Source organism: Malania oleifera, chromosome 6, assembly GCF_029873635.1.
Source record: "Malania oleifera isolate guangnan ecotype guangnan chromosome 6, ASM2987363v1, whole genome shotgun sequence".
Taxonomy (NCBI): Eukaryota; Viridiplantae; Streptophyta; class Magnoliopsida; order Santalales; family Ximeniaceae; genus Malania; species Malania oleifera.
Genome location: NC_080422.1, coordinates 8,644,954 through 8,666,422, shown reverse-complemented (window position 1 = coordinate 8,666,422; position 21,469 = coordinate 8,644,954). Strand labels below are relative to the sequence as shown.

The 21,469-nt window shown below is 36.7% G+C and overlaps 1 pseudogene; it reads left to right on the top strand.

Annotated features, from left to right (window-relative positions):
* The first annotated feature begins 5,042 nt into the window (after nt 1–5,042).
* Nucleotides 5,043–20,444, top strand: LOC131158452 (subtilisin-like protease SBT3.10; annotated as a pseudogene).
* The last annotated feature ends 1,025 nt before the right edge of the window (nt 20,445–21,469 follow it).

Genomic DNA, 21,469 nt, shown 5'->3' with positions numbered 1-21,469 from the left:
CTATTAGTGACGAATTTAAATCCTTCACTAATGATTTCTTCACTAAAAACCAGTTTTTTTTGTAGTGATTAGTATTTGGATGAAAGACACTCACCTTCCCCTCAGGTTTGACAAAAAGGTAAGAACCTTTCCTGAGATTTTTAAAATGTCACAGACTTCTCATGAGTTTTTTCAAGAAGAGACCGACCTTAAAAAATTTGTCTTTTTGCAAAATATAAGGGGCGACTTGTGTATTTTTGACAAATCTCAAGAGAGGTCTTGGAGAATTTTAAAACTTTAGTGAAGGTGTTTGAAATTTTTGAAAGTTCAAGGGAAGATCACTGCTTTTTTACAAACCTTAGGGGAGGTTAGTGTTTTTTCGATGGGTGGAGAGAAACACTCAATCACTGGATGTGACTGAAACTCAGTGAGAATAGATGCATGATATATTGTATTTCAATCTGGAAAAATAAATACAGAGAAATTTCAAAGGACAACTCTTACTCTCTCTCGCTCACTAGTTTTACACTCTCAACACACCACATTACATTGCACACACACACAACTATTTATAGCAGATACAAAACAAATAATCAACAATTGTGGGAGTAAATTTTCAACGGAGGTGGGCTGGTAGGTGGAGTAGGTTGCCTATCGATTCCAGAAAAATCAAAAGCGGTGGGCTGCCGGCCATCTCCAGTCAAGTTTACTATTTCAACATCCCCCCTTAAACTTGACTCTCCTAACTTTGTCATTCCAAGCATTGTCTTCAGTCTCACAAAAATTATCATGCCTGCGTGACTTCATGAAAATGTCAACAAATTGATCATACGTTCTGCAAGATATCAATTCCACTTCTTTATTTTTGTATCATGCTCCCTGATAAAATGATACCAAGTATTAATATGTTTGCTTCTTTCATGGTAAACTAGATTTTTCGCAAGTGCAATCGTTGATCGGTTGTCGATGTAGACTTTTGTGGGGTTATCTTGAAGAAATCCTAGATACTTCAGTACATTCCTAATTCATATACCATGACAGACAGCTGAGCTGACAACAACATGCTTAGCTTCACATGATGATAGCATTACGATGGGTTGCTTCTTTGAAGACCATGTAAACGCTGTATCTCCTATGAAAAATGTGAATCCTATCGTGCTTTTTCTTTCATCAAAATCTCTTCCCCAATCGCTATCTGAATAGCCGATAAGTTTACAATCACCTCTTGATGAATAGAACATATCATTGGTGATGGTACCCTTGACATATCAGAGTATCCTTTTCGCTGCATTTAGGTAGGACTGGTCAAGAGTCCCTATGTACCTGCTGACAAGTCCAACACCATAGAGTATGTCTGGTCTGGTGCACGTCAAATACCTCAAGCTTCCAGTCAAACTCTTGAATATGTGGGGTCAACATCTCCTTCCTCATTATTTCTCAACTTCAATCCCCACTTCAACTGGAGTTGTCACAGGGTTGCATTTGTACATCCCAAACTTTTTTAGTACTTCTTTTGCATAGTGGCTCTGAGAGATGAAGATTCCCTTCTCGCTTTGCACGACTTCTATGCCAAGGAAGTGAGCCATCTGACCAATATCCGTCATTTCGAATTTTTTGACCATGCTCCTCTTGAAAGCGGCAAACATCTCTAGATTGTTGCCGGTGAAGATTAGATCATCAACATATAGGTAGACAATTAGCATGCATCCATTTGTCTCCATCTTCATGTATAATGCATGCTCGTAGGGACACTTCTCAAATCCATTCTTTTGGAAGTAGTCATCAATCCTCATGTTCCACGCACGAGGTGCCTGCTTCAAGTTATGGAGGGCTTTCTTAAACTTATACACTTTATATTTTTTGCCCTTCTTCATATATCCAGGTAGTTGATCGATATAAATCTCCTCTTCAAGAAAATCGTTCAGAAATGCTGATTTTATGTCCAGTTGGTAAATCTTCCATCCATTTTGTACTGAAAATGAAATTAGTAATCTAATGGTTTCAAGTCTAGCAATCGGGGCAAAGATTTCTCCATAATCAATCCCTTCTTTTTGCTTGTAGCCTTTGGCAACAAGTCTTGCTTTGTATCTCTGAACTTCTCCTTGAGCATTCTTCTTGGTCTTGTAGACCCATTTCACACCAATGGTTTTGCGGCCCTTTGGGAGATTTTCCAACTCCCAAGTCTTGTTCTTCTTGATGGATTGAATCTCCTCATCCATCGCTTTTCTCCATTTGTGTTTTTTGTTAGCTTCCTTAAAGCTAACCGGGTTGCTAGTCAACAACTGACAATATAGAGTAACATACTCTTCTATTGGTTCTGTAGTTTCATACAGGTCGGTTAGATTTCAAACTCCTCTAGGTCTCATGTTTGAGATTTCACGCTCTATTTGTGATGGACCTTCATTCCTCAGTGATGAACCATGTGGAGGTGTCTGCAGCTCAGGAACTTGTGGCTCGATAGCCACTTCTCTTGTCTATGTAGGTTTTTCTCCTTCAAGTGTCAATTCTGCATCTTTGGAACATTAAGCCTAGTCCCATTTCTAGGATTCATTTTCTTCAAAAATGACATCCCGACTGTGAAATACTTTTTAGTTGAGGGGATTATAGAGTCAATATCCCATGGTGCTATCACCGTATCCAACAAGGACACACTTCTCTCCTTTATCATCCAGCTTTGTCCTCCTTGCTTCTAGGATCTTGGCGTAGGCTGTGGAGCCAAACACCCTAAGATGACTCATACTGGGCTTGTGAGTACTCCAGGCTTCATATGATGTCTTTGTATCAAGACTCTTTGTAGGACACTGATTGAGTAGATAGACTGCACATGACACTGCTTCTGCCCGAAAACTCTTAGGCACTTTCTTATCCTTTAACATGCTTCTAGCCATGTTAAGGATTGTGCGGTTCTTCGTTTCGGCTACACCATTCAACTAGGGAGTGTAGGTCGGTGTGAACTATGTTTGAATCCCTTGTTGCCTAAGGAATTCTAGGAAAGCTTCGTCTTTGTACTCTCCTCCTTGGTCTGGCCGGAGTGACTTGATGCGGTAGCCACTCTGTTTCTCCACAAGAGTTTTGAACTTTTTGAACTTGTTGAACACCTCTGACTTCCTTTTCAGGAAGTAGACCTAGGTCTTCCTGCTATAGTCGTCGATGAAGGTGAGAAAGCATCGATTATGTCCATTTGAAAACGATCTTAGTGGACCACACACGTCTGTGTGTATTAGCTAGAGCGGCATGGTAAATCTCCAGTCGGCTTGTTTTCCAAAGCTATTTCTGTGTTGCTTGCTTTGAATACAACTTTCACATATTACATTTGGATGGTGGATATTGGGTAAGTATTTCACCATCTTCTTGCTTCCCAATTGTTTCAAACTTTCAAAATTCAAATGTCCATACCTTAGATGCCAAAGCCAGTCTTTGTCTTCGATGATAGCACTCAAACACCTTGGCGTATCATGTTGGATGGCGAGCAGAAACATTTGATTCTTTGCCATTTGAACTTGAGTAACAAGCTTTCCTTGAGTGTCTATTATCACCATTTGTTTATCACTAAGGCTAATTCGGTAGCCTCTTTCCACGAGCTGTCCGAGACTCAAGATGTTAGTCTTCATATTTGGCACGTAATAGACGTTGGAGATGTAAGCATGATCTCTAGAATTCTGTTTTATCAAAAAATCTCCTTTCCCTCGGACTGAGATTTTAGAATTATCGCCAAAGGGAGATCTCCCTTTGAACTTTCTCATCAAGTTCAAAGAATAGGTTCTTTCTGCTAGTCATATGGTTGCTGGCTCCAGAATCAAGATACCAAACACTTTGGTTCTGGGGAGTTGAATTGTGTGCCATTAACATCAACGACCCTCCATCTGCATGTTAAGTTTCGCCAATGTTAGCCTCCTTGCTAACCTTTTCTTGTTGTCGCCCCCAACACTCATTGCTGTAGTGTCCGTACTTGTGGCAGTTGTAGCACTGAATGTTTCTTTTGTTTATGTTCGGGCAGTTATTGTATCCTCCTCTTCTTCCTTGTCCTCTGCCTCGTGGGACATAATTCTGTTGATTTCTTCCTCCTCTAGTGAGACCTCTTCCGCTTCTACCACCACTTCTGGAGTCAAAGTTTCCAAAATTTCCTCCACAAGATCCTCGGCCTCGTCCTCTTCCTTGCTATGACGTCCCCGCTTTGTTGTATCTATCTGTAGTAAGGGACAACTTCATTTGGAGGGCTTGCTTTAGTGCTTTATCATCACTTCTTCTGTTGACTTTTTGCTTATGGGCTTGGAGTGAGCCCACAAGTTCTTCTACGGACATGATTTCCAAATCCTTTGTTTCTTCTAGGATCACAGCTATATAATCATATTTTGGATTTAGAAATCGCAAAATTTTCTCACAAATTCTCTCGTTATTGAGAGTCTCTCCATTTCTTCTCAATTGACTTGATACTACCATAACTCGTGTATAGTAGTCAACAATAGATTCAGTAGATTTCATTTTTAGAGATTCGAACTTACCTCGCAATGTTTGAAAACGAATTTTCTTCACTTTGTCTGCACCTTTGGGTGTTCGATGCAGAGAGTCCGAAACTTCTTTGGATGTCTTGTCGGAGGTGATGATTTCGAACGTGGCCTCATCAAGGCCTTAGTAGATTATGGACTTCGCCTTGCAATCCTTCTTTCAATCGGCTCGCAAGGTCATTCTTTGAACATCCGACATAGCTGTTTTGACTTCTTTTGATGGGCTTTCTCTTTACCCATCTTCAATGATGTCCATGACATCTTGAGCACCTAGTAGGGCTCTCATTTGAATAGACTAGTTGTCATAATTCTCTCGGGTCAATTTTGGAATGACAGCTTGTGCAGTACTGTTAGCCATCGAATTTAATATATTAAAATAGAGAGATGGAGGCTGATTTTGGAAAATCTGATGCCACCAATGTGTTCAGAATGTCGAAAAACCTTAGGAACCGGTTTTGAGCTGCAAAGAACCGGTCCACAAATCACTAAACCGACTACAGGAATTTTCGGGTGGTTTTTAAAGTGGCCAGTTTAACTTAACGGCCGTTTGACGGTGTTATGCTTACCATTAGGCCACGTGGCAGCGTCTGCGCGTGCCTCGTGTTGGCGGCTGGACGCAGGTTAGAAGCGGGTCGAGTCTCAGGTATGGATCCGGGTTGCGGGTTGCTGGCCGGGTCGAATCTCGCCAAGCGGGCAAGGAAGATGCGTGCGGAGCGAGTGTCGCCGGCACCAGAGTTTTCGTCAGCATGTGCGGGGCGTGGGAAAAAATGTTGAAACTGTCGGAGGCGCGTGTGAGTGCGTATAGCGTTTCCCGGAGTCCGTTTGAGACGTAGTTTTCACTGTTGGAATCGTCTTGAGTCGAATTTCACAATGGTAGACTCAATTTGGGATTTTGACCAACATCAAATCTAAGAGAAAAAATGAATTTTTTCTCTGTTCGTCTCTATTTGGGGAATTCCGACATACCTGGACGCTCTGATACCACATATTGGTGGAGAGGAACGCTCAGTCACTGGTTGTGACTGAAACTCAGTGAGAATAAATGTACAAAATATTGTATTTCAATCTGGAATAATAAATACAAAGAAATTTCAAAGGACAGCTCTCACTCTCTGTCGCTCACTGGTTTTACACTTTCAACACATTACATTACATTGCACACACACACAATTATTTATAGCAGATACAAAACAAATAATCAACAATTGTGAGAATAAATTTTCAACGGAGGTGGGCTGATAGGTGGAGTAGGTTGCCTACCAATTTTAGAAAAATCAACAGCGGTGGGCTGCCGGCCATCTCCAGTCAAATTTACTATTTCAATACTTTTTACTCTTAATATTTTAAAATTGATTAAGAAATTAAATTATTAATATTTTAAATTATTATAACATAAATTTGTATTGAGTTAAAGCTAAATGATTAAATTATAGGAGTGGAAACGTTAGTGGGTTTTGTAATCTTCTTCCCGTAAGGTAAAGATGTTATTAGAGACAAATGAAGAGCACAGTAAAGGAAAACATAATAGGCAGGCAGAGTTTTCCTTTTTTTCTTTTTTTTTTGATTTTCTTTTTGTCTTCTGAACAATTAAATTGATGAAGCCAACGCCGATCTTGTTCCTAGATTGGTGGTAGATTGATTTGTAAAGTCATTTTTTGGTCTATACTCTATAGTATGCATGAATGAGTACTGCTCCTGCAAAGGCTAAGGCTATACTGCACCAATCAGCTAACCAGAATGTCTAGATATTCAACCAGGATACATACCATACCAGCTAAGACAGGGCAGGCTAGCTACTGCCCATGGTAGTGAAATAAAATAAAAATAATAATGTGACAAGCACTGAAGAATATAAAAATTAATTTCATTTTATTCTGCTCGCACGTCTCAAAAATTGAGTTATTTATAATGACCAAATTCAGCAAAGTCTGCAAATTAAAGAATTACAGACTAGAATGAAATGAGAATGTAATGAAATTCATATATGAATGGAATTATTTGATTGTAAATATGGAATCCGAATAGAATGAAATGGTCATTTCTATCATTCCCATGTTTGATTCAAGTGCATAACAAATAGTGTCAAAATAACGGAGGATTGGTTTGGCCCAATTCATTTGTAATCCTAGAGATAATCTGTTTCCCATCCCATACTACCTGTTCTAACTAAGAACTCCAACATATAGCTCTCAAGCTTTAGCCACAAGATATCCTTAACAGACCAAACTACTTAACTATAAACAATATCAACCTTCAATAAAATTGTCATTGATTCAATTCTTATACAAAAAACAAAAAAATAAAAAAAAATATTCAGTTATTTAATTATTAGGGCACCTTTTTATTTTTAGTTTTAATTGAGGATGTCCATTTTATAAGTATTTACTAGAGTATGTATGTAATTTTTGAAGATGCAGTTGCAAATGTTGGACAACTAAAATTATGTTTTTAACATATAATTACGTTATATAACTATCAATCAAGCTTTCCATATAAAATTGCATCTTGGCATTGTAAATCATTCATCAGGATGCGGGAAATTAGGTGAAATTCATCTTATATAAATTCAACACCCACTTTACTGGTTAATCTAACTTTGTGATTTGTAGTCTTTATATAACCATATCAAAATTTGAAATGTAAAATTTCTATGCTTTTACACTGTTTTATTTAATTTTTGAACCGTTTTAGGGTCATGTTTTTAGGAAAATTAAAAAAGATATATGTTTCCTAATGGAATAGAAAGATTGGTGTGTCATAGCTTTATAGAATGAAACAAAAAGCAAACTTAAAAAGGAGTGAAATGAATGAAGCAAAATATACTTTAGGGTAAACGCTACAGTGTTCTCCAATATAATTCGAAAATAACTTTGAGTATTTAAAATAAATACGATGGTTTTATTTATTTAAATTTTCAAAAAGTGCTAATTTGGGTTAACTTTAAAAAAAAAAAAAAAAAAAATAGGGCCTCCCTTTTTTTTCTCTCTCTCTCTAAATTAGGTGGATTATTTTTGACTTGAAAAGAAAGTAATTGAATAAGTGAATATAAGTATTGAACAACTATAATAGGATAATTAAATTTGCACATAAATTGTCACATGAAATGATCGAAACGAGATTCTAATTCCTTATATTTTGGTAAAAAGTTATTAAATAAGGTAAAATTTCCATAAATGCTGATGTTATGTTACCAAATAGTCCACAAATTTTTAAAAATCGATTACTAGTAACTTGCAAACTTTACTTTTCTTCGTTTTTTTTTTTTTTTTTTTTTTTGGTTGGCTATAAATGGGGTTGTACAGACTATGGATAGATATGCCCTTCTTCTTTTTTCCATCTATCTCTAATGCATATGGCTTCTTTAAGAATGCATAGCATTATAATTCTGGTTCTTACCTTACAACAATCATCTATCCTACTAGGTGAAGGTGAGCTGAGTCAGGTATGTGTTATGTTTTGTTTTTGGTATCAAATTTTACAGCTAGTAAACTTGGTTAATTTTATTTGTTTTCACTTGAATTTCATAGGTTTACATTGTATATATGGGAGACTCAGCTTATAGCACACCCCAACTTGTTGAAGATTCACATCTAGAGCTTGTCACAAATTTGCTACAAAGGTTTTGTCCTTTTATATTTACATGCTTTGAGCATACATCTATACATGTTTATGTATATAAATGTATACATATATATATTTAAATATATTATTCTTTGTTTTAGGGGAACTACAAATTTGTTCAAGAAATTGTTTGAAATGTTTACCGCTCTACCACCCTTCATAGACAATTAGGATAAGTTGGGTCTCAAATTTATTCCATTGTTGCACTCGGTATGCTTATCTATACCATAAATTAAAAGAAATCAATGTGATCTCAAAATCCTCCAAACTTCACATTCTTATTTCTCAAAATTTTGACCTTTTTTTTAAAAAAAATTTTAAAACTACTTTTTGATTGGTTGAATTATTGACTCCTAGATTTCTATTGGAGCATATTATTTATTAGTGCATTTTAACCCTAAAAATACCTTTTATATTTGCTATATTAACTTGTTGGTTGATTTCATACATAGATCTCTCCCTCCCTCTCTCTTTTATTGTTGCAAATCTCTCCATCATGACAACTCTCTCCCTTTGCAGACAAACATTACCTCAACCTTTTAAAACACATATTCTCACCATAGGTTGTAGCTTCATATTCATGTATACCCATTGGGAATTGAAAAAACGAAGTTCAATTAACTAATGGGGGATGCTCTTCTTTATATTGATATATATAATAGTGATGGGTGGAGAGGAACGCTCAGTCACTAGTTTTGACTGAAATTCAGTGAGAATTAAATACACACGAATATATTTCAATTTGAAAAATATAGAGAACTTCAAAAATAGAACTCTCTCTCTCGCTCACTTGCTTTACACTCTCAACACACCACATAACTTCATTGCACACATACACATCTATTTATAGTAAATCATACAACAATATAATCAACAATTGTGGGAGTTAAACTTCAACGGAGGTGGGCTAGTAGGTGGAGTTGCCTGCCAATCTCCAATGTCAACAGCGGTGGGCTATCGGCCATCTCCAAATTTAGTCAAGTTTAGTTTTCAACATCCCCTCTTAAACTTGACTCTCCTAACTTTGTTATTCCGAGCATTGTCTTCAATCTTGCAAAAATATCATGTCTGAGTGGTTTTGCAAGATATCAACTCCACTTCTTTATTCTTGACCTGATCCCTAATAAAATGATATCTTGCTTCTTTTATGGTAAACAAGATTTTTCGCAAGTGCAATCGCTGATCGGTTGTCAATGTAGACTTTTGTGGGATTATTTTGAAGAAATCCCAGATACTTCAGTACATTATTAATCCATATACCATGACAAACAGCTGAGCTGGCAGCAACATGCTCTGCTTCACATGATGACAACGTTATGATGGGTTGCTTCTTTGAAGACCATGTAAACACTGTATCTCCCATGAAAAATGTGAATCCCGTTGTGCTTTTTCTTTCATCAAAATCTCTTCCCTAATCGCTATCTGAATAACTGATAAGTTTGCAATTACCTCTTGATGAATAGAACATTCCATCGGTGATGGTACCCTTGACATATCGAAGTATCCTCTTTGCTGCATTTAGATGGGACTGGTCAGGAGTCTCCATGTACTTGTTGACGAGTCCAACTCCATAGACTATATCTGGTCTGGTGCATGTTAAATACCTCAAACTTCCAACCAAACTCTTGAAATAAGTGGGGTCAACATCTCCTTCCTCATTCTTTCTTAACTCTAATCCCGTTTCAACCGGAGTTGTCATAGGGTTGCATTTGTCCATCCCAAACTTCTTCAGTACTTCTTTTGCATAGTGGCTCTGGGAGATGAAAAATTCCCTTCTCACTTTGCACGACTTCTATGCCAAAGAAGTGAGCCATCTGGCCATATCCGTTATTTCGAATTCTTTGACCATGCTCCTTTTGAAAGTGGCAAACATCTCTGGATTGTTGCCGGTGAAGATCAGATCATCAACATATAGGCAGACTATTAACATGCTTCCATCTGTCTCCATATTTATGTATAGTGCATGCTCGTAGGGACACTTCTCAAATCCATTCTTTTAGAAGTAGTCATCAATCCTCATGTTCCACGCACGAGGTACCTGCTTCAAGCCATAGAGTGCTTTCTTCAACTTGTACACTCTATCTTCTTTGCCCTTCTTCACATATCCAAGTGGTTAATCGATATAAATATCTTCTTCTAGAAAACCGTTTGATTTCACGTCCAACTAGTAAATCTTCCATCCATTTTGTGCTAAAAGTGAAATTAGTAATCTAATGGTTTCAAGTTTGGCAACTGGGGTAAAGATTTCTCCATAGTCAATCCCTTCTTTTTTCTTGCAGCCTTTGGCGACAAGTCTTACTTTGTATCTCTGAACTTCTCCTTGAGCATTCTTTTTGGTCTTGTAGACCCATTTCACTCCAATAGTTTTACGGCCCTTCGGGAGATTTGTCAACTCCCAAGTCTTGTTCTTTTCGATGGATTGAATCTCCTCATCCATCGCTTTTCTCCATTTGTCTTCTTCGTTGGCTTCCTCAAAGCAAACTGGGTCGCTGGTCAACAATAGACAGTATAGAGTAACATACTCTTCTCTTGGTTCTGTAGTTTCGTACAGGTCAGCTAGATTTCGAGCTCCTCTAGGTCTCATGTCTGAGATTTCATGCTCTATTGGTGATGGAGCTTCATTCCTCTGTGATGAACCATGTGGAGGTGTCTGTAGCTCGGGAAGTTGTGGCTCGATAGCCACTTATCTTGTCTGTGTAGGTTCTTCCCCTTCAAGTGTCAATTCCGCATCTTTGGAACATTCAGCCTGGTCCCATTTCCAGGATTCATTTTCTTCAAAGATGACATTCTGGCTGTGAAAGACTTTCTTGTTGATAGGATTGTAGAGTCGATATCCCATGGTGCTATTGCTGTATCCAACAAGGATATACTTCTCTCCTTTATCATCCAGCTTTGTCCTTCTTGCTTCTAGGATCTTGCATAGGCTATGAAGCCAAACACCCTAAGATGACTTACACTGGGCTTGTGAGTAGTCCAGGCTTCATATGGTGTCTTTGTATCAAGAATCTTCATAGGAAACCGATTGAGCAAATAGACTGCATATAACACTGCTTCTGCCCAAAAACTCTTGGGCACATTCTTATCCTTTAACATGCTTCTGGCCATGTTAAGGATTGTGCGGTTCTTCCTTTCGGCTACACCATTCAATTGGGGAGTGTAGGTCGGTGTGAACTGTGTTTTAATCCCTTGATGCCTAAGGAATTCCAGGAAAGCTTCGTCTCTGTATTCTCCTCCTTGATCTGACCGGAGTGACTTCATGCAGTAGCCACTTTGTTTCTCCATAAGAGCTTTGAACTCTTTGAACTTTTCGAACACCTCTAACTTCCTTTTCAAGAAGTAGACCCAGGTCATCCTACTGTAGTCATCAGTGAAGGTTAGGAAGTATTGATTCTGTCCATTCGAAAATGGTCTTAGTGGACCACACACGTCCGTGTGTATTAGTTGGAGCGGCATGGTTGATCTCCAGTCGACTTGCTTTCCAAAGCTATTTCTATATTGCTTGCTCAGAATACAGCTTTCACATATCATATTTGAATGGTGGATATTGGGTAAGCCTTTCACCATCTTCTTGCTTCCCAGTTGTTTCAAACTTTCAAAATTTAGATGCCCATACCTTAGATGCCATAGCCAGTCTTTGTCGCTAATGATAGCGCTCAAACACCTTGGTGTATTATGTTTGATAGCAAGAGGAAACATTCGATTCTTTGCCATTTGAACTCGAGTAACAAGCTTTCCTCGAGCGTCTATAATCACCATTTGTTTATTACTAAGGCTAATTTGGTAGCCTCTCTCCACGAGTTGTCTGAGACTAAGTATGTTAGTCTTCATATCTGGCACGTAATAGGCGTTGGAGATGTAAGCATGATCTTCGGACTTTTGTTTGATCAAAATATCTCCTCTCCCTCGGACTGGGATTTTAGAGTTATCGCCAAAAGAGATCTCCCCCAGAACTTTCAAAGAATAAGTTCTTTCTGCTAGTCATATGGTTGCTGGCTCGAGAATCAAGGTACCAAACGCTTTGGTCCTGGGGAGTTGAATTGTGTGCCATCAGCATCAACGACTCACCATCTGCATATTCAGTTTCTGCAAGGTTGGCCTCCTCGCTAACCTTTTCTTGTTGTTGCCCCCAACATTCATTGCTATAGCATCCATACTTGTGACAATTGTAGCATTGAATGTTTCTTTTTTATTGTATCCTCCTCTTCTTCCTTGTCCTCTGCCTCGTGGGACATAGTTTTGTTGATTTCGTCCTCCTCTAGTGGGACCTCTTTTGCCTCTGCCACCTTCTCTGGAGTTAAAATTTCCAGAATTTCTTCCACAAGATCCTCGGTCTCGTCCCCTTCCATGTTGTGACGTCCCCCCTTTGTCGTATCTATTTGTAGTGAGGGACAACTTCATTTGGAGAGCTTGCTCCAATGCTTTATCATCACTTCTTCTATTGACTTTCTGCTCATGGGCTTGGAGTGAGCCCACAAGTTCTTCTACAGACATTGTTTCTAAGTCTTTTGTTTCTTCTAGGGTCACAACTATATAATCATATTTTGGATCTAAAGATCGCAAAATTTTCTCACAAATACTCTCGTCATTGAGAGTCTCTCCATTTCTTCTCAATTGATTTGATACTACCATTACTCTTGTATAGTAGTCAGCAATAGATTCAGTAGACTTCATTTTTAGAGATTCGAACTCACCTTGCAATATCTGAAGACGAATCTTTTTCACTTTATCTAGACCTTTGTGTGTTCGATGGAGAGAGTCCCAAACTTCTTTGGATGTCTTGGAGGATGCAATGATTTCGAACCAGGCCTCATCAAGGCCTTGGTAGATTATGGATTTCGCCTTACAATCTTTCTTTCGATCGACTCGCAAGATCATTCTTTGAGCATCGGGCATAGCTGGTTTTGCTTCTTTTGATGGGCTTTCTCTGTACCCATATTCAACAATGTCCATGACATCCTAAGCACCTAGAAGGGCTCTCATTTGAATAGACCAGTTGTCATAATTCTCCCGGATCAATTTTGGAATGACCGATTGGGTAGTACCGTTACCTATTGAATTTAATATATAAAAATAGAGAGAAGGGGGTTGATTTTGGCAAATTTGATGCCACCAATGTGTTTAGAAGGTCGAAAAACCTTAGGAACTGGTTTTGGGTTGCGAAGAACCAGTCTAAAAATCACTGAACCGGCTACAGGAAAATTTGGTGAATTTTTAAACTAGTCGGTTTAACTTAACGACCATTTAACGGCGTTGATGATTCCGTTACGCCACGTGGTGTTCTCTGCGCGTGCCGCATGTCCGCAGCGGTTCGGCTTGTGCACGCTAGTCGTGGAGCCGGGTTGCGCGTCGTTGGTCCTGGTCGGATCTTGCCAATCGGGCGAAGAAGATGCGTGAGGGTGCGTGTCACCATCCTCCAAAGTCTTCGTCAGCGCGTGCGCGCATGGTAAGGGCGCTTTCTTTGTCGGAGGCCTGTGTGAGCGAGTGTAGAATCTCCCTGTGTCCGTATGAGACGTGGTTTTTACTGTTGGAATCGTCTAGAGTCGAATTGCACAATGGTAGGTTGAAATATGAATTTTGAGCAACTTCAAAATTGGGAGAAAATCGGATTTTTTCTTTGTTTGCCTCTGTTTGGGGGATTTCAACATTCCTGGATGCTCTAATACCACTAATGGGTGGAGAGGAACGCTAAGTCACTAGTTGTAACTCAAACTCAGCGAGAATCAAATACACACGAATATATTTCAATCTGAAAAATACAGAGAACTTCAAAAACAGAACGCTCTCTCTCGCTCACTGGCTTTACACTCTCAACACACCATATAACTTCATTGCACACATACACATCTATTTATAGTAAATCATACAATAATATAATCAACAATTGTGGGAGTTAAACTTCAACGGAGGTGGGCTGGTAGGTGGAGTAGGTTGCCTGCCAATCTCCAATGTCAACAGCGTGGGCTACCGGCCATCTCCAAATTCAGTCAAGTTTAGTTTTCAACAAATAGTGTGCGACTTATCAAATTTATAATGCTATTAGTTTTGAGTCTATACCATGTATTAAAAACAAGTCTATAAACCCCAAATTCAAAATTATCATAATTTAAAATTTTTAGAATTTAAAACTAATTTTGATTGGTTTAATTCTTCTCTATTAGATTGTTAATGGAGCATATTATTAATTAGTGCATTTCAACCTATAAAAAATACTTTTATATTTACACTCATAAAATTTGGTTGACTTTTATGTACATATTTGCTTCCCTCTCTCTCTCTCTCTCTCTCTCTCTCTCTCTCTCTCTCTCTCTCACACCCAAAAGTGTTCATAAATTTCATAAAAAAATTGCTCCTAACTCATCCACCTTCCAAATAAATTCAAGAACCCAGAAATACATTTAGGTATGTTGGTATAGAACTTAGCACTATTTCATTATTTGTGAGATCCACATGTTTTTTAACAAATGATGACTGCATAGTACAACCTTGCCTACTTACTTCCAAAGCACTAGTCTTCTTTGCTCAATCCTATTTTTTTCTTGGTTTCGATTGATAGATCTATTGAAGACCTTCAATCAAATCCAAGCAGTAATTAAAAGTGTTATTCATTTGTTTCAATGAATAGTTAAAAGGGAAGAGTTTGGATTCAACATCAAGTACAAAATGAATTTTCTATTTCTTTTTCTCCACAGTGGAGAAATAGATTATAAAAATGCGTTTGTTTATATTGTCAGTTTTTTATTTCTGCTGTTCATTTTTAATTGTTTGTAAAAAAAATTGCAAATCAAAATTTTATTTTCTGTTTATATTTATATTTATATTTATATTTTTTTTAAAAATAATTTCAAATATTAAGATTCAAGAAATATTGCTTTTGCAAATGGGAAACACATTATGAAGATGGTTACAATGGCTAATTAGCCTATTACAATGATAGTGCTGGTGGTGAGACACTGGCGTTCAGAGAAGATAGCTTTAATTAGTATTTACTCCACCAATATAAAGTTCATTTTCTGTTAGGCATTAAGCCAAAAAAATATGGCTTCTCATTTTCTTTGATTCTAGTTGATTTTGCCTTATTGGATGGTTGCATGCATTAAATGTATTGTAGCCAATATTTTCATTTTTTTTTAATAAAATGTAATCTAAATTAAAATATCACGAGTAAAAAAATTAACTATTTACAATTTGAATATGACAGCAAAGAAGCTGCTAGAGATTCGATTTTATACAACTACAAGCATGGGTTTTCAGGATTTGCTGCTGTTTTAACGAAATCTCAAGCCAACCATATTGCAGGTGCTATAACGTCTAGTGGATTATGCACTATTTTTAGTAATGCAAACCTACAAATACTTGCCTAAATTTGAGCAATATTAATTCACATTTTTCTTTTCTAATATACCAATTAACCATATATAGGGTTTCCAAGAGTTGTATGTGTATTCCCTAGTAAGATTCTATCATTACACACTACTAGAAGTTGGGATTTCTTGCAAGTAAAGCCACAAGCAGTAGAGAATGAAACCTTTGAAAAGAAGTGTCATGGAGGCAAGAATGTGATTATTGGCCTCTTGGATACTGGTTAGTGTTGGAAAATTGTATGTGTGTTAAGCTTGTAAACAATCGGCTTACTTACAAGTTGTGTTTAACAATTTTAATGTAGGAATATGGCCTGAATCTGAAAGTTTTAAAGATGACAAGATGGGAGAGATTCCATCTACTTGGAATGGTATATGTCAAGAAGGAGAACACTTCAATCGATCTACTTGTAATAAGTAGGTTTGCCACTATATATTATTTTTTATTATATTTTCATTCCTTATTCCCAATATATCATTTTTCTTCGATTATTTTTGGTTAAAGTGGTTGAATCTTTAATTTATCATCAATTGCCTTTATTTTTTAGTAGCCTTGCAATCATTTTATTTATCAATTGAATTATGTAATGGTCGCTCTAAAACTAAAACTTCAAACCAATGTTTTAAAAGGCAAAGACATAAGTTAAGGATTTTAAACCCTCAAATGGTGAGGCATAAGCCTTAATGGGTTGGGCCGTAAGCTTTTTTTGAGAATTTTTTTTAAGATAAAAATTTATCAAATAAATTATATATATTTAAAATAAAGTAAAAGTTAAGAAAATCACAAATATAATGTAAAAAAGAAAAACTAGATATATTTCGCGAAATACTTGTTGGTCATTCAAAGATTGCTAACTTGAATACATAACATAAATCACGACAAGAGATAGTTATATGATTACAAAGTTCAAACTATTTTCATGACGTAAGATACGAGTTCAATTATTTTGGAAAGGTTGAGGTTCAAGAGTTTTAGAAATAAACTAATATTATGACATTCATTTTGTACAAACATATAGTTAAAATTTTCTAACCAATTCTAACTTGAGAATCACACACCCAAAATCATAAGCCTTAACTAAAAATGAGCAAAATGCATAGTTTTTGTAAAATTGCTTAAGTCTCACCATGTAATGTGTGAGCCGTTTTGGAATTTTGTATTTTGAATTGAGTGTCAAGGTGTTTTAAGCATGCCTTGCCCTGAAGGGAGCCTCGATTGAGCCTTTTGAAACACTGCTTTAAACTAACACTGTTTCAAACTAACACCGATAATAATCCATTTTGTTCAATATATTCATATTACTTTCATGATTATTTTTCTATCGTATTCTACATTTCATAAGAAATTATTTGGTTCTCGTTTTTACTGTAAAGAATTTTTGTTATGAGATCGCTCTAACATAATAGTTGAACACTATGAACAGAAAAATTATTGGTGCACGTTGGTATATCAAAGGATATAAAGCTGATTTTGGAGGCATGAATACTAGTGCAACGACTGACTACTTATCACCTCGAGATGTTAGTGGGCATGGTACTCACACCTCCTCTACTGCAGCAGGGGGTCTCGTACAGAGAGCAAGCTTTATGGGACTAGCTCAAGGCCTAGCAAGAGGGGGTGCTCCATTTGCCTGTTTGTCAATTTACAAGGTCTGTTGGGTTCAAGGCTGTTCCGAGGCAGACATCCTTGCTGCATTTGACGATGCTATTCATGATGGAGTGAATGTGATTTCTTTATCTCTTGGATTAAGGATCCCACTTCCGGAATATTTTCGATCCGGTCTTTCTATTGGTTCCTTCCATGCTGTGGTTAATGGAATTCCTGTTATTGGTTGTGGTGGGAATGAGGGTCCCATTGCACAAACAGTTGTGAATACTGAACCATGGATCATAACTGTCGCTGCCAGCACAATTGATAGATCATTCCACAGTCTAGTTACTCTGGGAAACAACCAAACTTTTGTGGTATAATTACACTTCCTCAAGTTATAGCTAAATTCGACCACTCTCTCTCTCTCTCTCTCTCTCTACACACACACACACACACACACACACTCACTCACTCACACACATACAAATTTTTAATTTTACCGTAATGTCATTTAGCTCTATTAATCCAAACTTAAGTTTCTTTTCTAGAAATAGGGTTAGATTAAAGTTTGATTAACGTTTGATTTTTTTCAATTTGATTAGGGTACAAAGCACATTACATATCATAATTTGACTTACTTATCATATATTTCTATTAGAGTAAATTGTTTTGTCCACTCAATAAAGACATCGAAGGCATTCAGTTTCTAATAGAAGATTAATGATAAATTTCCTTCTCATTTCTTAACTTTCTTAAGCCCAAATCAATATATGTTAAAATGATGAAAGCTTGAAATTTCCATGTCTTTTGTTTTTGTGCTAATTTTTGAAATTGTTAAATAATTTTGTAGTATAATTTTTTTTTTCTTGGAAGACATGCTCCATTGAAAGTCACACTTGACTTTTTTTTTTTTTTCACCAAATAAAAACTCTAAAATTGAACTAACAATGAACGGAAATGATACCCCACCTATCCATCCGAAAAATACTTTTCAGATAACGTGGTAGAAGATGTTGTTCTTCGTAAATTACATTATTTCCCATTTCTTATTCTTTAGCAAGAAAATTAGCTGCACTATTGTCTTCCCTATATTGATGCATTACCATGACATTCACTCCTTCTAGACTTGATGTGCACAATGAAGGTTACTTATTTCCCATTCCATATCTCTTTATTCCATCATCTTACCATTCAAATTAATGACTTTAACATGAAAATCCCAATTGTTAATTACTAGGATTTCTCTTGAGAGACCATCTAAAAGATATATTCACGTTCATACCTCTCGTTTTAGGTTTAAATATATTAAAATTGTTCAAATTCAAAATTATGTTTCCCTAAAAATATGATTCAAATGCTTTTTACTTCTCTTGAAATTCATCTTAACAACATGTGTGCGTTTTGTTCTCATGCAGGGTCAATCTCTCAATTTTAATAAGGAGATGAATAGATTGTACCATCTTGTGTATGGTGGAAATGTTGCATCTTTTGGTGTCGATGAAGATTATGCAGCGTAATATACTTTTTGTGTGTGCTTAATTTATATATAAATTTTTATAACTTTTCAATTTTATTTTTAAGAAGTTGATATAAATTTTTTTCTCTTGATTTTTTAACAGCAATTGCAGAAAAGGAACTTTGAATGCCACATTGGTAAGGGGAAATGTGATTCTTTGTTTTCAAACACTTGATCAAAATTTAGCTCATGAAGCATTTGATAGTGCACTGAATGCCGGGGCAGTTGCTATTATCTTTGCTCAATATCCATCAAAAAACTCTCATAGAATGGATCAAGATATTCCATTTGTTCAAGTAGACTACACCATTGGAACGTCTTTATTGACATACACTATGAGGACCAGGTAATTTGTAGTAATGCAAAATTTATTGTGACATCAATGCACAATAAGATATAAAATGCAATTTACTATATCTAATTTTATTGTTGTCTTTACATTGAGATTAGTTGCATATAATTTTTTCTCTAATCCTAACTAAACAGTGCAATGCTATATTTGATTATGTTTGATGGGTTCTCCATGTAACAGGAATCCTATGGTCATGATTAGCCCTCCAAAGACAACATTAGGGCAGGAAACTTCTCCAAAAGTAGCGATGTTTTCTTCTCGAGGGCCTAGTTCCCTTAATCCCACTGTTTTAAAGGTATTAGTATTTATCTTTAACACAATTTTTGTTATGTTTGGATGGAATTGTAGTTCGTTTATTTTCAAAGACTTAAAAGTTTATTGAGCTTGGGCGATATATTGAGTATAGCCCTTCCTAATACAAGTTCCTCTTCAATCCTTACCAATGCTCAAGCTTGTACCTTTAATATGGACACCACAAGATTCAAATCATTTCATCGGCCTCTAGGCCATAATTATTGATGCTAACTTGCTAAATGTTTTGTTCAGCCTGACGTTTCTGCTCCTGGGGTTAATATCTTAGCTCCGTGGTCTCCTATTAGTCCCACAAAATCAAACTTTGCCATTGTATCAGGAACATCCATGGCAACTCCCCATATATGTTTTCAGATTATTGATACTAACTTATTCAAACATTATTTTGTTCAGCCTGACATTGCTGCTCCTGGGGTTAATATCTTGGCTGCGTGGTCTCTTATTCGTCCCCCAAAATCAGAATTTAATATTTTGTCAGGAACATCCATGGCAGCTCCCCATATATCAGGCATTGTTGCTATCTTGAAAGAAATTCATCCCACTTGGAGCCCTGCTGCCATCAAATCTGCACTTGTGACAACTGGTAGTTTTTTTTTTTTTTTAATATATATTAGTTGCCTCTACTCAAAATGTATTATACAACTCATTCTCTCTCTCTCTCTCTCTCTCAGCCTTTTCAGTGGATGTATATGGTCAAAGTGCTATCGCTGAAGCATTTCCAAACAAACATGCTGATGCATTTGACTTTGGAGGTGGATTTGTGAATTTTAACGGAGCCACTGATCCTGGACTTGTATATGATCTTCAACCTTTAGACTATATCCAATTTCTTTGTTCCAGAGGCTACAATGATACTGAAATCAAGTTGATCACCGGCGCTAACACTCAATGTCAAACAGTAGCTAACTTCCTTTTGGATTTTAATCTACCATCTATCATGATTCCCGAGTTGAAGGATTGCATGACTGTATCAAGAATACTCACAAATGTTGGGCCAATAAATTCTTTCTACTGGGCACACTTTGACGCTCCACCTGGAATAAGTTTAGAAATAGAGCCATCATTTCTTTCATTCAACTCTACAATAAAGAAGCTCAAATATAAGGCGACATTTTGCTCGAAACGAAGTGTTCAAGGACAATACTTGTTTGGAAAATTGTATTGGTCAGTCATTCGACCAGTAATCTATGGATCTTCTACAAACACATGACACAAATATAAGTTATAGCCAATGATGATTTCATGTATCACACAACAATTACTAGTTGTTGAGGGCCTCTATTTTGTTATGGTTACAACTAGTTCATTGCTAAATCATTTTCCTGTTATCTTTTTCGGTTTTGTTTCTTTTTTTATTTTTTATTTTTTATTTTTTGTTTTTGTGTTTGTTTGATCCTCTCAAAAGTGGATTCTTCTTTGAATAGTAGTTCGAATGGTTGGAAAGGCTAACCCTTTGAGAAATGTTGGAGTCTTATATATGATGACTTTACGAGTCTTATCACGTTTTGATTATGACAAATCAAAAGTATCACACTTGTGCATCTAGTGCTTGAACATATATTTCTCTTAGAAGGCATGTAGAGTCGAGGTACGATTAAAACCATGAGAATCTCAAAGTTCACATTACATGATGACAATCAGAAGAGTAAAAAGAATGAAGATATTTTATGTTGTATTGTAATGCATTTAAGTATTGGTCTGTAATAATACATTTCATGCATGAGGGGATTAAAAGATCAACAAAGACCATAGACTGACCTTAGGTCTCAAAACTTTTGAATGAAAAAACCTCTGACTAAAATGTCATACTCATACACAGGGTTGAAAATTTTAAATTCAATTTCAGGGCAAAAACTTATGTTTTCACTGACCTCGGTCGACCGAACACTTTGCGCTTAAACTTCCTTGGCCGACTAAACCTACTAAGGCTCGAAAATCACTTTTAGCTTAGCCAATCGGCTACTTGCTCAGCCGACCAAACCTTACGAAGGCTTGGAAATTGTTTTTAGCTCAGCCGACCAGCACCTTGCTGAGCTGACTGAACATAACAAAAATTTGAAAAATATGCAAGGGTCAACCGACCGATGCTTCATCCAGCCGACCGACTCTTGGGAAGGATGAATTTTTACTAGGGACAGTCAACCAACGCCTTTGCCAGTTGACCCAACCTCTCGGGTTTGGGCATTTTTTTATCGCTAATCATCATTAACTTTTCAATTAAACTTTTCTAAAATG